This window comes from Oreochromis aureus, linkage group 3 (genome assembly GCF_013358895.1).
Source record: "Oreochromis aureus strain Israel breed Guangdong linkage group 3, ZZ_aureus, whole genome shotgun sequence".
Lineage (NCBI taxonomy): Eukaryota > Metazoa > Chordata > Actinopteri > Cichliformes > Cichlidae > Oreochromis > Oreochromis aureus.
In genome coordinates, this window is record NC_052944.1 from 104,910,359 (window position 1) to 104,925,812 (window position 15,454).

Consider the following 15,454-nt stretch of genomic DNA (forward strand, 5'->3'; position numbering starts at 1 on the left):
ATGTATCAGCAGCAGAATGGAGCTAAAAATAAATGTTTGTTTCAGTTCTATGAAGCTTTGAGTATTTTGGATTAGTAGCACTACTGTGTTTGTTGCATCATATTGCTGTAATTGTTTATATGCTTTATATATTCTGAGGTAAGTTGATCTATAGTGTTACATCATATTCTATAAGGATGTTATGTGTTTGTTTACTTTCTGCCCAGTTTGACCCATTTAGCAGAAGTCAGCCTGTTTAAGGCTCTGATATCTATTCTGTATGACTTAAAGCAGTTATGACATTTGTCTGATTTTCTCACCCAATAAAGGAATATTTAATATATTGGTCTACTCTATATTCTATCAGAAACACATATATGTAAGCACTGAGCCAAATTTTGTAATGCCAACATGATAAAATAACAATATTTGTCTCTCATATATAATACATCTATACATCTTCACTCAAAGACAAGAAATACTTGTCTTTGAGTGAAGATATAAATTTATAGGACATATAAATAACTTTGAGATATGATATAAACAATGAAAGGTGGTGGATTGGCCAGATGCTGGCCGATGTGTAAAAATAACTCAGTTGTTTGGTGGTGGCGGAGCTTCCACAGAGGCCAGCAGGTGGATGAGTGAGAGGGGAGGCAGGAGGAGGAGAGACCCGAGGCGGCCGCCGGTCCGAGTGTCAGGTGAACTGAACTTATTTAAGTTATGACCTGCAGTCTATCTGGGTCAGATATAAACCAAGTTTAGGTGGAGTTTTTCGTTATGCTGACTCGTACTGCGTACTAGCATGACAGAGTTTCTATACAGCTGGGTGGGTGCTATGATATTAGTGATAGTGAACTTTATTTTATTCATAAGGTTAGTTAGTAGAGTTGCCAACTGTCCAATAAAAAACGGAATTGTCTCGTATTCAGAGAAAATATTAAGAAAATATATCATTCGCATTGAGGTGAAAAGGAACACAGTTTGTCCCATACTAGAATGAAAAAAAGACACAAAGCTGGAGTTATTCTGTGTTTACGCTGCACAGCTGCCTCTTCTTCTCTCATTCTCTCCCCTCTCTCTCCTGTTGCTACTTCAATCATGAAACTGATCAATGATCAGCTGATCGGCTTTTCTCTCTTGTTTGTTTGTTTATCTCCCACTTTGCGCCAGAAAGAAGAAACCAGCGGATGTGGCGCAAAAACAACAGCAGCACCTTTAAGCTTGATCAGCTGTTGTTAGAATTGATTGAATATTAATTTCTAGTATCAGCTGATGTTTGCTGGAGCCACGGTCGTAAAGCTGCTGGTCATGATATCGGTTTGGATATCTGGTGAGAGGGAAACATGAAGATGAAACCAGGAGATGTCCTTACTGAGTCATCAGAGCTGAACAGGTGATGGAGAAACAGGTTTACCTTTTAGGTGACATGAATGAGTTGAAGAGAAGTTATGAACTGTTTCTGAGATACAAATAACATCAGGATCCTTTTTTTACGTAGCTGACAGCTGGTAACTGTGCAGGGCGGGTCTAGCAAAGTGTTGCCAGGGGACCAGGTAGGGCATTAACAGGGAAAGGGGGCACAAAGAAATACTTTTCTTTCTTATTCTCATTTAATAAGAAAGATTAACAAGATTACAACCAAGATTATCTGAATCTTGGTTGTAAGATTCAGATAAATAGATATCTGAATCTTACAACCAAAGTATTTAATCTAATGTAAAATGTATAGAAATCATAGATATACCAAGAAGACAGTGTACATCACTGTCATAACAGCGTTTGTTTTCATTCAAAGGCTTTATGGCTTTTCCTATAATATCTGGTGGGCCAGTCTCTAGTCAAAATGCCTGGGCTGATCTTTTGTCCCAGTCCAGACAGGGCTGTCTCTGAGCCAGAGAGATGGAGGTCCATGGAGCCGTGGAAAACTCATCTGAAATTCTGTTTGATCATAAAGTGTAAAAACGTATCATTGGAGCATATTTGTCTTCTCTCTCTTATATAAAAAAGCGAACACAAGCTAAGCTGGTAACCCAACAAAAACTCCTCAGTATTTGAAGAACACAAAGTTAGTGTGTTAGTTTGTTTGCAGGACATCTAACAGTGTGATACATCATTTATCAAACACACCATATACTAATCCAATATGTCAATAAAACCATAAGGTTACATTAGTGGAATATTTTTGTGAGCCTGTTGAGCTAATATGATGAAATCATAACTATATGTTGATTAAAGTCTAATATAAGCACAGTGCTGGTGTGCAGGGCTGTTATATGCTGTTATTTGCTGCTGACATATTATAAACTGTTGTGTATATCAAGCTTTTAGGAATTCAGGGAATAAACAAATAGCCTGATTAGCTTCTCTACAAAACCAAGGAGAGTTTCATGTTGTGCTTGAATATGTCTGTTACTCTAGTGATAAACTGTGTTTTCTTTAAAGCTCAGATGGAACTTGGTGGACTAACATGCAAACTGGGACTGTATTCAGGACTTTGTCACACTGGTACAACGGTCACTTCCTGCTTGCTCTTCTCCAGCCTCTGGTGTCACTTTGTCCTCACTTGTGTTGTTATTGTCTTATTTGTTGTGACTGAGGCTCTGTGAGCACAAACAGAGGTTTTTGTGGGGAAGTAACCATCAGCTGGTTTTCAGAGGCTTCTCTAACATTTAATGGTGCTGAAATATGTCAAACTTTTCTCCTCGACTTTAACAGCTGAGAGCATTTTGAGCACAGCGGAGAAAAAGGTGTGCATGAAGGATTTTGATGTTTAAGTGTTGTCACTGCTGAGGATTGGAGAACAGAGATCTTTATTCACTTAACTGCTGTTTACAGGTTCAAAGTCTTCATCAGAACAAGCTCTTCTAATTGGACTTTGCTCTTAACTGTCTTTGAAAAGCAACAAATCCAGTAAATGTACTTTGATCTTGATTTTTGGTATAAAAACATCCTGTCAGCCCTGTCTTGAGAGGGCTGTGCTCATCCATCCATCTTGTTCTAATAGAGCCACATTTCAGGAACACCTTCTTTAAATGTGTTCAGCTTTACCCTTAGGTAAAGCTGTGTTCAGCTGTGTTCAGCTTTCCCCATCTTACAATGCTGTGATTGCAGCCATTCCCCAACTCTCTGTGATTGGTAATCATGGCCATTGATCAGTGTTCTTTGAATAGTGCGTTTTGGTCAGTGATTGTTGATCAATGGTCATGGGAATTTGCATAATTATGATTAAGGAACTGACCTCACAGCCCATTGTTCCTTCAGTGGGCTGGTTTCAGTCATTATGCAAATGTACTGTTTATAAGGTTTGGAGAAACCTGCAGTCAGCTGAGACTGAAGAAGTCACTTGGATGAGTGACGAAACGTTTCTCCCACAAAACGCTACGTCCAGATGAACAGATTCAACTTTTGGAGACAACTTGAAATTTGATTTGGTTTAGTAATTAGGGTTTGATCTGACTTCAACTTTTGGACCATATTACAAATTTGCTGTTTCCCGAGTCTTATTGCCAGCAATCTACTAGCCCTACTACTGTGTTCACAGTACTTTTTTTTAATGAATCTTAAATTGCCCTCAATTTTTTCATTTATTAAACTATTAAGCTCACTACGTAACACTTTAAGATCGGAAAGCAAATTGGCTGTCTGTGCTTTTTTTGTGTTGTTGCTCTAGGTGTTTTATTTTGGTTTCCAATTCACACCGCCTAGCCTCTTTTCTTTTTTCCTGGCACTTGCAAATGATATTATGCGACCTCTAATGTATGCCTTGGCGCAATCCCAGAGAGTTAAAGGCAATATCTCCGGAGTTGTATTCAACTCCAAGTAAGTATTTAGTTCAATATGTATGAACTCACAAAACTGGCTATCATTTAGGAGTGAGGCATTTAATCGCCAAAGTTTTAGTTTTGGTGTCAATCCTAAGTCCCATGAGAGTGCATGGTCCGATGGTGTAATTGGTAAGATTTCAATATTGTCAATTCTATGCTCTTCTGTTTTAGAGGTAAAAAAAATCTATCCTGGAGTAAGATGCATGTCTATGAGAGTAAAAAGTATAATCTCTGACTCTACACAGTAAAAAACAGAGTGTCAATTTTACACTTAGAGAGTTGATTTTAACTCAGTTTCAGATAACATTTGGTCCCACTCAAAATTAGAGTAAAATTTACTCTATGGCCAGTGTTAACTTTTTAGTGTTAATTCTACTCAGTTTAGTGTCAAAATTAACAACAAAATGTGTAAATTTCTCCAGACATCAATTAGTCCCAGTTCAGTTGTTAAATGTTTTAGAGCTTTGCTTATTTGCGACGCATGACTTTTAGAACTTGGTTGTATATCCATATAAGTTGGCAAGACAGAATTAAAATCCCCTCCAAGCAATAAAACACCAGAACACTTTTGAAGCGCTAGATTAGAAATTGCATGTATGAAATTGGGCTCATTCTCATTAGGGGCGTAGATATTGATGAGGGAAACCAGTACTCCATCAATAGAGCCATTGACCATAATGTACCTTCCATGTGGGTCTCTATATGTAGCGAGTGGGGTGAAGTTTATTTGTCTGTGTACTAGGATAGCCACACCTCGTTTCCTGCCAGATTTGTGAGATGAATAAAACACTTGTTGTGCCCACGACCTTTTTAGCTTGTCATGCTCAACGTCAGATAAATGTGTCTCCTGCTATATGACAATTAACTTTTTAACTAGTGTTACGGGTTCGAATATTGAGGATGAGAGTAGAAACAACCATGGTCCACGCGTGGGGAGATGTACACTGCAAAACATCAGCTGTAGATCTCCGCCCAACAATACACCAGCAGTTGTCTTTATAGCATCAGGGTATTATTTATGACGCCCCCTCATGCGTCATTACATGCATAAGTTAAAACCACAAATGTTCTGTTAATGACTTTTAACACAGTTAGAAAAGAACATTCTCTTCGCCTCCAAGCCAGGTGCATCCTGTGGCTGGTCATGCCCTCGCATAGCTCTGGAACATCAGCAGCACGTCTTAAAGCACACGGTCACTTGTACAGACACAATTTTGCAGTCACAAGCAAAAGATGATTAAACTTTCACCTATAAATGAGTCTATCTACTGTGTGTGTGTGTCTCGAACTTAAATGCTCTCTGGTTAGTTTCACTTTCACAAGCACGCTCAAAAGCCTGCGTGTCCTGTCTACTTTAGCACAGAGTATACTCAGAGTTAGGCCTTTCTTTTATACTGCAATGTAATCTGCATATAAACATTTAAGATTACAAAAAGCATTCAAAAGCATTTAAGATTATAAATTCAACTCAAAGGTTAATATGATACCAGTATGTTTAAACATCTGAATGCGATATCAATGCAATGGTAATGATGATGTTCACGAACAATAGCAGCAAAATACCTCCCTGATCTCCATACTGGCCTACAATTTTTTTTTCCCTTTTAATAGGGCCGTGGAGGTCTTTGACATTATAACTTATGTCTTTAAGCAAATCCTGGCTGCCCAAAGTGCCCTTTTGTTGAGGAAATTTTTTTTTAATTAAAAAGCATTTTTTTTAAATGTCTGTGTGCGTGTGGAGTCCTGTCTGTGCCCCTCAACAATAATATTTAACTATTAATCACAGTTTTGCTAAATAAAATGATCTGGCTTGCATGAGTCACATGATGACCATTAACCTTTGATTGCCCTTGACTTCAGAGCGTGATGGTTATGAGCTGGGAACGAGCTGACAAAGAGCACATGCATTTTTTGCTGCCTGACTGCCTGCTGCGGTCTGGAGCTGTAGGAGAAACACAAATTAACAGACTGATGCAACCAAACCAGTAAGTAGGTGTACAGCGTACACTGTAGTGTATAGCGCACAGGAGTATTAGCTTATTATCTACACGTTGGTAAGCTGTCTTGTGGCAACTGATGAATTGAAACAAATGAGCGTGCTGTGTGTGTAACAGTGCCAAAAACATTACCTATCCTTTTATTAACTGCACAAGTAGTGCTGGTCATAGCAAGCAAGTGGAGAGTGATATATGAAATGAAGAGATGAAGGAGGAAGACAAGCAAAGATGGTTCCAAGCACTGTCACCAGTCTTTGCAGTTTGTAATTATTACATAACACTTGTTTAATCAGCTACCATCTCTCCTATGTACTTTTTACTGTCTACAGTCTCAGATCAGCACAGTCCTGCCCTCCTGCTCTATCAGCAGCAGAAACCCCTAATCAGCAACATTGTACCCCATCAGGTAAAACATAGGCCACGGTTGCATTGCCTTGTCGCCACCTCACAACAGGATATAGTACAATGCGATACCATATTAGATTCTGAATGTCTGTTGTTGTTATTCAGCCTGGTTCAGTGTGCCCCTTTTAACTTTGAGCACGCACCCCTTTAAAATTCACCTGATTTGACTTTGTCTTTCAGTTAAAACTTTGAATTCAAACAGTGTAAAATGAATTGTGGACACAAAACTGACTAACACACACTACAAGAATTCCACCAGGTTCTTCATCATTACCCTTCGTGATAGTTTTTATGTTTTATACAAACTTAAATGATACACGACATATGTAATGTTTTACAGACATATTTCTAAGAATATTATAAATATACCAACATACACGATATTCTTGTTTAAGTGTCTGTGAAAACGACAAGACTAGTTTCAAATGGTTAATGCAGTGTTGCTATTTATTAGATGACTCACATGCATTAAGATACCACAAATACAATCATATTATGCTTATAATTCCTTAAAAAAAAACAAGTCAATTTTTCCAACTTACATGGCTGAAGCATTTTTAAATGTGTAACTTACAAAAAAGGTGTGAAACATTAAGTGGAGAGTTTGGAAAATACATTAAGAAAGAGAAATCAAACATTTGGATTCATTTTAACGAGCTCAGACTTGTTGAAAATGCAGAGGAGCTGGTTGTGAACTGAGCTTCAGAGACACACAACATACTGATATTCACTGTGAAGCTTTGAGTGGAAAAAGGAAAACAACATGTGGATCCTGGAATAATGGGAGCTTCCATCCTTAAAGGACTAAAGAGGAAGAAGTTTACAAGGAATCATTTAGAACAGTTTAAAACATCAACTGATTGGATCCATGAATCTGAAAACGTGTTTCTGAGTGAAAGAGACAGACATGTACAGACCAATGTTCCCTCTAAGCTGCACACGTGCGCAATTGCACACTGCTGGCACGATCTCTGTACACAGAAAATCTATGTTGCGCACAAAAAAATATATATAACCTGAATTGAAATTAAAGTAAATACGTTAACAATTCTGTTTTGCAGTGTTAGTCAGTAAGTGACTGGCTGCTCCTGTATGGCATTAGAACGATGCCACCTTATCCTATAGTCCTGCTAATGATGTGATTCACATTCGTATATACGCAGCTAATCAACATCGCTGACAGGCTATGACAGCGTCCTTATGTGCCGACACCGGTGTTTTAGCTGGCAAAGCGGCGTGGCTGATGTGGAGTGAAGCCAATGACAACGTGTACAACCATTGGAGATGTGAGCAGGACAGACGGAACAATTGACGGAAAAAGTGTGGACTTTATACCAGTTTTTAAATTGTGTTGATAGGCCACGTAAAAACAGAGTTATGATAAAAAATTTCTGCAATGTTTGGTTTTCTTCCTAAATAATATCGTTGTTTATATTTACTGCGGGAAGAAACGGTAAAAACATGTACCATGTCGACCAATCAAAAAAAAGATATAGCATTTAGTTGTTTGGGGGATTGCAGCGGTGTTTTGAGATGTGAGAGATTTGAGACGTTTAGCGCAAATCTTGTGTAGTTAGTGTGTAGTGTAGTCGGTAGTTTTGTTGTGTGTGTCAGAACTATGAGGCGACTGCTGAATGTTACAGGTGTTACAGGAGTGATACATCTCCTGCTGTCAGGCCTGCAGGTATGAACCTGTTGTTCTCCTTTACAAATAATTTGTGTGGCATCAAATTTGATGCAGAACAGCTGATTGTTCTGTAAATAGTTTGAAATGTTTATTTAAAAAAAATGCCTTGGTTGCATTTTTAGGTAAACAGCTGCAAAAAAACTTTACTTTTTTGAAGAAGTAACTATATAATTAATTGCCCAACATTGGTCATTATATACTGTATTTTGCTGACAGAGAGTTACAGGACTCTCTCTCAGACCACAGACTCATAATACAAGTCAGAGCTTTATATAAAAAAAAAGAAAGTTGTGTTTTCAAAATTGGAGTTCAAGTTATTTTTACTTCCAATAGTGTTAACATGCTACACAGGTCATGAACAAGATTTTTTTTTTTAAATTTTCATTGTAAGTGGGCTAAAGCAGTTTAAAAGTAGACTAACATAAATGTAAATGCTGTAATTTGATTATTTTAATAAACCATGTAACTTGGATGGATTCGATGCTGCTGTGACCACAGTGCACACGTCTGTTGTTGCTCACAGTGGTCCAAGGGACGCTCAGGGAGTTTGTGTGTTCGCTCAGACACATGAAAAATTAGAGGGAACATTGGTACAGACTGAACTATCTGTTCAAGAGTCAGAGTGTTTTTCTAACGGGAAGACACTCTTTACACTCAACTCAGCACAGACGCACTGAGGCACCAGGAGGATAAGAATAGAGTCTAAACCCAGGATAAAGAGTTTCAGTGAAGGTGGTGTTGAAGGTGTGGAGGTGGATCAGAGTGTCAGAGGAGACTCTGTAGAAGGACAGAGTGCCAGCAGGACAGTCCACATACACTGCTACTCTGTTAGAGACAGAGGAAGAGGAGGAGGAGGGGGAGATGGGGGCTGATATCTTATTATGAGTGGTGGAATAAGGACCATCTTCAGAGCAGATCAGACTCCAGGACTGATCATTGTTTCCAAACAAACAGTCATAACTGTCTCCTTTTCTTCTGATTCTTCTGTAACTCACTGATATATAAACGTGTCCGCTCCATTCGACCTCCCAGTAACAGCGACCAGTCAGACCATTTCTACACAGCAGCTGAGACCAAACTTCAAATCTGTCTGGATGATCAGGATATGACTGAACCTCCTTCACACCTGTTACCTCCCTGTTGTTGTCAGACAGTTTGAGGTTTGTGTGTACTGTGTTTGTGTCGATTGTGAGTTGACAGGAATCTGATGGAGAGAACAAACACAATCCAGCTGCAGTTATTGATCCATCATCTGTTTATTGATTGACACTTTGATGATGACTCCTGACATCAGAGATGTGAATGAGTGATGTTGTTGGATTTGTATTGTGATTGTCATTTATGCTTAGAAATATTTAACCATATATGCTTAGAGGTGTATAATAGATTGTGTAGTGATAGGATGTGTGATCTTAAGTAGGCTGTAAAAGGCTTTGTGTGCATTCCAGAGCACTCTGGAATTCTTGGAGCATGGGAGAGGCCGTGCCTTGTCTTATTTTTTTATGGTATAGGAGGACAGCCACTCTGTATCTGGTTAAGCATAAGAGCCTTTTGTTTAGATGGACTGCTAGACTCCTGGGTCACATCTTGACCCCACACACAGGTACAGTGTCAGGTCAAATGTCCATCCATACCACATAGACGCACGCACACACACACACACACACACACACACACACACACACACACACACAGACACGGTATTCTTTGTTCACATGTATACCTATGTAAGATGTTATATGTTAATGAACCTATGCATATTCATGTAACCACAATAAAAGGAGTGCTATGGGGAACCTGGCTGAGAGTCTGACGGAGGTCAAGTGGGTGGAACGACACTTGGCTCCAGACAGGCCTCCTCATGCATGAGTAACACAAAGAACGTTGCCTACTTGTGTCTTGTTCTTGCTGTGTAATTACATTGCCTTCAACGTTCCAGCGAATAGGTTTAAGCAACAAACCTATCAGATGTGACAGTTTGAAGATGGTTGAATGTGTGCTGCTTTGTTTTCATGAATCACATTAAAAACACACTTACACTTCCTCAGACCTGGTCTCAACCATCGGACTCCAGCAGGCTCCACCCTGAAAGGAGGAGGGGGGTCAGACCAACACAGCCTCTTTCAGCATGCACACATGGACATTACATGGCTCTCATACACATACTGTTAGACACTGATAAAGGAACAGTCCAACATTTTCACAAAAAGACTTCAATATATATGTGGATCAAACTGCCCTTGTTAATAGCAAATGATAATTTGAAGAGTTTCCCCTGTTCTTTCAGCAGGTAAACCTCCTGCCTCCTTGTCACACACACACAGACAAATGATTCACAGCCTTGTTTTTTTCTCTGTTTTCAGTTTATCTAAAGCTGTTCATGCAGCATGCAAAACACATTAAAACATTTAACATGGCCACACTTTACTAGCCCACACACCTGGCTGATGTTGTCAGGAATTCATATAAGCTTGTTGGAGCCATATATACTTGTAAGGGCAATTATGATTTTTTTTTTTTTTATTGTTTCTGCCAAACACCCAACTTATTACTTGCAAATTTTACTTAATTACCGGGCACTTACACCTGCAGGTCATGTTATAAAATGTTACCAGAATTTTTGTTACAAAGCAAATGAACAAAGTTACTGTATGTGACTGTTCATGTCACATCTGCATTAAACAAACAGGAAGTGAGTGAAGGACACAGGAAATGTTTCCAGCTCTTCCTCCTCTATCAGACATTCTCTCCATACCTGAGAGTGTCCAGTCTCCAGCCTGGATCCTTCAGTCCAGCCAACAGCTGCTTCATTCCTGAGTCGCCTGGATGATTGTAGCTCAGGTCCAGCTCTCTCAGATGGGAGGGGTTGAAGCTCAGAGCTGAGGCCAGAGCAGTACAGCCTTCCTCTGTGATCAGACAGCCTGACAGACTGCAGACACACAAAACAACAATCCATCTGTAAAGACTGCACAGAACATCGTTTTATTTGATATTGTTTTTTGTTATTGTTATTGCTGATTTATTCTCTGATGCAGAAATGTGCTAGTCAATGACTTAAACCTTTCTATGCCCATAGTTGTGTAGTGATGTTGAATGCTGTATGTGATGACTAGGAATTGAATATGAAATTCAATTCCTATTCAATCGAAGAGGATAAAACATGTTAATCGGGTATAAGAAAGTGTGGTGAGGGAAGGGGTGAGAAGGACGGGAAAAAGCAACAAACAGCACATTGTCATGAAACGGCTGTGTGCAGGCAGGGGAAGGACCCAAATACAGACTCTCGGACACAAGGAATAGCCTCAAAGAACCACAGCCTTATTTGTCGGCAGGGGAAAAGCATACAAAACCGAAAACTACACTGGGATATACTAAACTGACACAAAGAAACACCAGGGGAGGAACACAGCCATGAGGGAGATCATGACACTGACTAAAGAGAAATACAGGGCTTAAATACACTGAGGGATAACGAGGGAATGAGACACAGAAGGAGAGAACAGCTGGGAGTAATCAGGCTAGATGAGACAAGGGAAGCAAAACTAGAAACATTGACATGAGACACGGACCTTCAAAGTAAAACAGGAAACACACAGACTGAACTCTAGACATGTAAACTTAACAGAGAGTGGGGAGACAGAACAAACAGTCCTGAAATGTGGGACAAAAAGACACAGTAGACACTGTGAGACCGAATAACAAAACCTAAGAACTAGAAGTATTACAGAACTAGGGAGCTAGAAATACTAGGACAGAAACCAAAACACAAAGTCATAGACCATGATAAAATCAAAAGGAAAGGTACAAAACTCAGAACACTGGGTCACCGACGCAGTGCCATGAAATGCATAATCTCCCAAATAAGTTGTTTGTGACTTAGCAGGAAAACATGAAAAGGGGTAAGATTGGGGGTTGAGAGATAAAAACTAGAAAACTAATCACCAACATTATGCAGTGGAGACTGATTTATCTATTGTGACATGACTGAATTTATGAAATGACATGGATAAGACAAGATAGATGTTGGAGGGAAGAGCAGGAGAAAAACATGTAGTAGAAAGAAAACTGGTAAATCTAGTAAAACTAGAAACTAGAAAACTGGTCAGTTATGCTAAAGTCAGTTACTTTTAGTTCCTTCTCTTAAAATGTATCCATTTGGTCACAATAAGTATGCACTCTTTAGATGTCAGTCATCCTGGTTCCCATCTGGTGGATTCTTTTCGAAGCAGATGTTTTTCACAGCATCCTCTAGAAACTTCAGGTGGGTCTTAATGAAGGCCTGAAATGCCTGAAAACACCAGCTTGTCTCTCGTGCTACGAGACTGGAGATCGATGACAGTCTCTTTTATTTTTTTGGTATCTTTACTGAGCTGGGTGACATTCTCAGTTAGAGACTTGACCGAGCCCCATAGCAAGGCATTTTCAGCAGTGAGTGTTTCCACCTGCTTGGAGGATTATAAAGATCTCTTCATGGATTCGAATTTCCTGTATAGAGTCAACCCAGCATTATTACTGGAAAATTACTTAGCGATTGATTCCAGGATGTCTTTACTGGTCTGCCATGTTGTTCCGGCAACTTCTCTTGGAAAACATCTCATTCTTGGCTGGGAAAGACAAAATCTGGGTCTTTTTCATGACTATAGCGTTGAAGAAAAAAATAAATAAAAATACCTGCCCCAATTCCCTTTGGGGTCAACCTTTGGGATCGATAAAATTTTTGAATTGAATTGAATTGAATTGAAGCAGTCAGTGTATTATTGGAACCCTTCCAAATTCTTCTCACTGTCCTCCAGGGTATTATTGGGCGATCGTGGCTCAAGAGTTGGCAGTTCGTCTTGTAATAGGAAGGTTGCCGGTTCGAGCCCTGGCTCGGACAGTCTCGGTCGTTGTGTCCGTGGGCAAGACACTTCACCTACTTCCCACCTACTGGTGTTGGCCAGGGAGGCCGATGGCGCGATATGGCAGCCTCACTTCTGTCAATCTGCCCCAGTACAGCTGTGGCTACAACTGTAGCTTGCCTCCACCAGTGTGTGAATGAATAGTGGAATTTTAAAGTGCTTTGAGGGTCTCAAAAAGCACTATATAAAAATGCAATCCATTAGAAATTATTTTGCAGATGTGGTCAGTTGTCCATCAATTGTTTTGCATAATTTAAGCTTTAAAAAAATGTCTTGATGCATCAATCATCTAGGTAAATTATTTCAAAAGGTTGATTCTGTTCATCTAGATGTAGTGTTTTCAGTGGGAGAAATGTTTTGTCAAGTGACTTCTTCAGTCTCAGCTGACAGCAAGTTTCCCCAACCTTATAAACAGTACATTTGCACAATAAATAAAACCAGTCCACTGAATGGCCTGTGAGGTCAGTTTCTTGATCATTAGTAGTATCAACAACAAATGATGAAAGACCACTGATCAATGGCCATGAGTACCATTCACAGAGAGTTGGGGAATGGCTGCAATCAAAGCATTGTAAGATGGAAACAGATGTACCCTTAGGCCCCCTCCTTGATTCAGAGATGGTCTTTCCCTTTTCACGTAAATCGCCTCCTTGACTCCGCGTTCAAACCAGCGTTCCTCCTTGTCCAGGATGTGTACATCCTCATCATTTAACGAGTGTCCACTGGCCTGTAGGTGTAAATAGACTGCAGAGTCCTTGCCTGACAAGTTAGCTCTTCTGTCTTGTGTCATCTGCTTAGGCAGACCTTGTTTGGTTTCCCCAATGCATAAATCATAGCAATACTCCTGGCACTTAACAGCGTACATAATATCATAATAATGATAAACACAAAACGCTGGGTCAAATGACCCAGGACCCTGACACATGTTCATGCTCATCAGTAATTTAAAAAATAATGGACAGGCGGTCTGCTTGCCTCCACCCCAGGGGAAAGGGTAACATCTCCTGGGTCTAAGTGCTGTTTCCCCCTCTGGACCCGGGGTATAGAGTTTGTTTGGGGAGTGTGATTGTGTGTACAATGTCCATTTGTATCTATCTTTACGTTGGGTGAGTGCTGAATATTTGTATATGTGTGCATGAGGCTGGGAATGCATGTTTGTGTCTGTCTGTGCCTGTGTCTATATGTCAGGTCTGGTCTTAGACTCCACCTCTCTGGGAACTCCCAGGCCCTCCAAAGTATGGAGGCCTATCTCCCCTCACCACACTCCCTGCCGGTGGCTGATGCCCTCAGGGGTTGGTGCATTGGTGGTTCTTCGTGTCCGGGGCTGGGCGCTCAGGTATGTACCAGCTCACTCCCGGTGGCTACTTGGCAGGGCGTGGCGCCTGTAGCTCGGTCAGGCCTCTTCCGGGGCGTGGGGGGCCCTCGGGCCTCCGGCCTCTGGGCCTGCGGCTCAGTTCACTCTGGCACTGCTGGCTGCCAGCAGAGCTGGCGGGCACACCAGTGCAGCCCCCTCTGGCTTCTGCTCCGTGGCTTCTAGGTGACCCCTCATCTGGGGCTCTCCTCAGCTCTTCCCAGGTGGGTGGCATGGATGCCCCTCCAGTGGTCCTCCTTGGGCTCTCGCGCTCTGGGGCCTGGATCTCCTCCATGCCTGCTTCATGCCCTGGGGATGGGGCTATGGCTCCCTACACCCTCTAGCAGATCATTACATGGGGAAACCTTTTGAATACAAGCGCGCTGATCCACACAGATGTCACACGGATGTTCACTGTCCATAGACATAAACTACACCTTTCTTGGCTACCTCAAAGCACATTGTGCGCTGTCGGTCCTGCGTGCTGCTCCACAACATTCAATATTTAGTATTTACTGCTGTTTACACTTAGCTAGATTAATGTGATGGTGTTGTATTTATTATGTTGCTTTCTTTTGTTACTTGTTTTCTCTTCTGTTTCTCTCAACAGGTGATTCAGGAGGTTTTTTTTCTCTCTCTTTCTCTTTTTAAGTGCCCCTTCTCACTGTCTCTCTTCCCTTCTGTTTTTCTTTTCCTTCATATTTCTTTCTCCCTTTCCTATCCCTCAGTCATGTCTTTCCCATCTGTAACAACTGAAAATAAAATAAAATAAAATAAATATTAACAACAAAGGTCGATCAAATGGACCAATACGGCAAGGTCGTGATGATCCACTTGGTAAAGCAAATCCATTGGGTATCCTTGTTGGCGTTTAGACAACAATTTTGACGGCTAAAGAACCAAATGGGACAGGCAAAAAAAACCTGAAACAAAAATGGACAGGAAAATCAGATTTTCAAATATAGATTAAAAAAACCCAAAACAATCCTGACCTGAGACTTTTTAGTGTACAAGTTGGACTCTTCAATCCAGCAGATAGAAGCTTTACTCCCGAATCTTGGAGGTCATTGTTACTCAAGTCCAGCTCTTCCAGGCTAAAAGACTGAGAGCTGAGAGTTGAGCGCAGAGCTTCACAGCTTCTCTCACAGAGGTTACATCCTGACAATCTGAACAAATGAAATGGCTTATATTCAAGTGGTACAAAAAACACAAACATTTGCATGTGCACTTCATAAATAAGAATACAACTGTATTCTTATTTATGAACCACCATGGTGGTGGGCTAAGGCGGGGGGGGGACACAACAACAA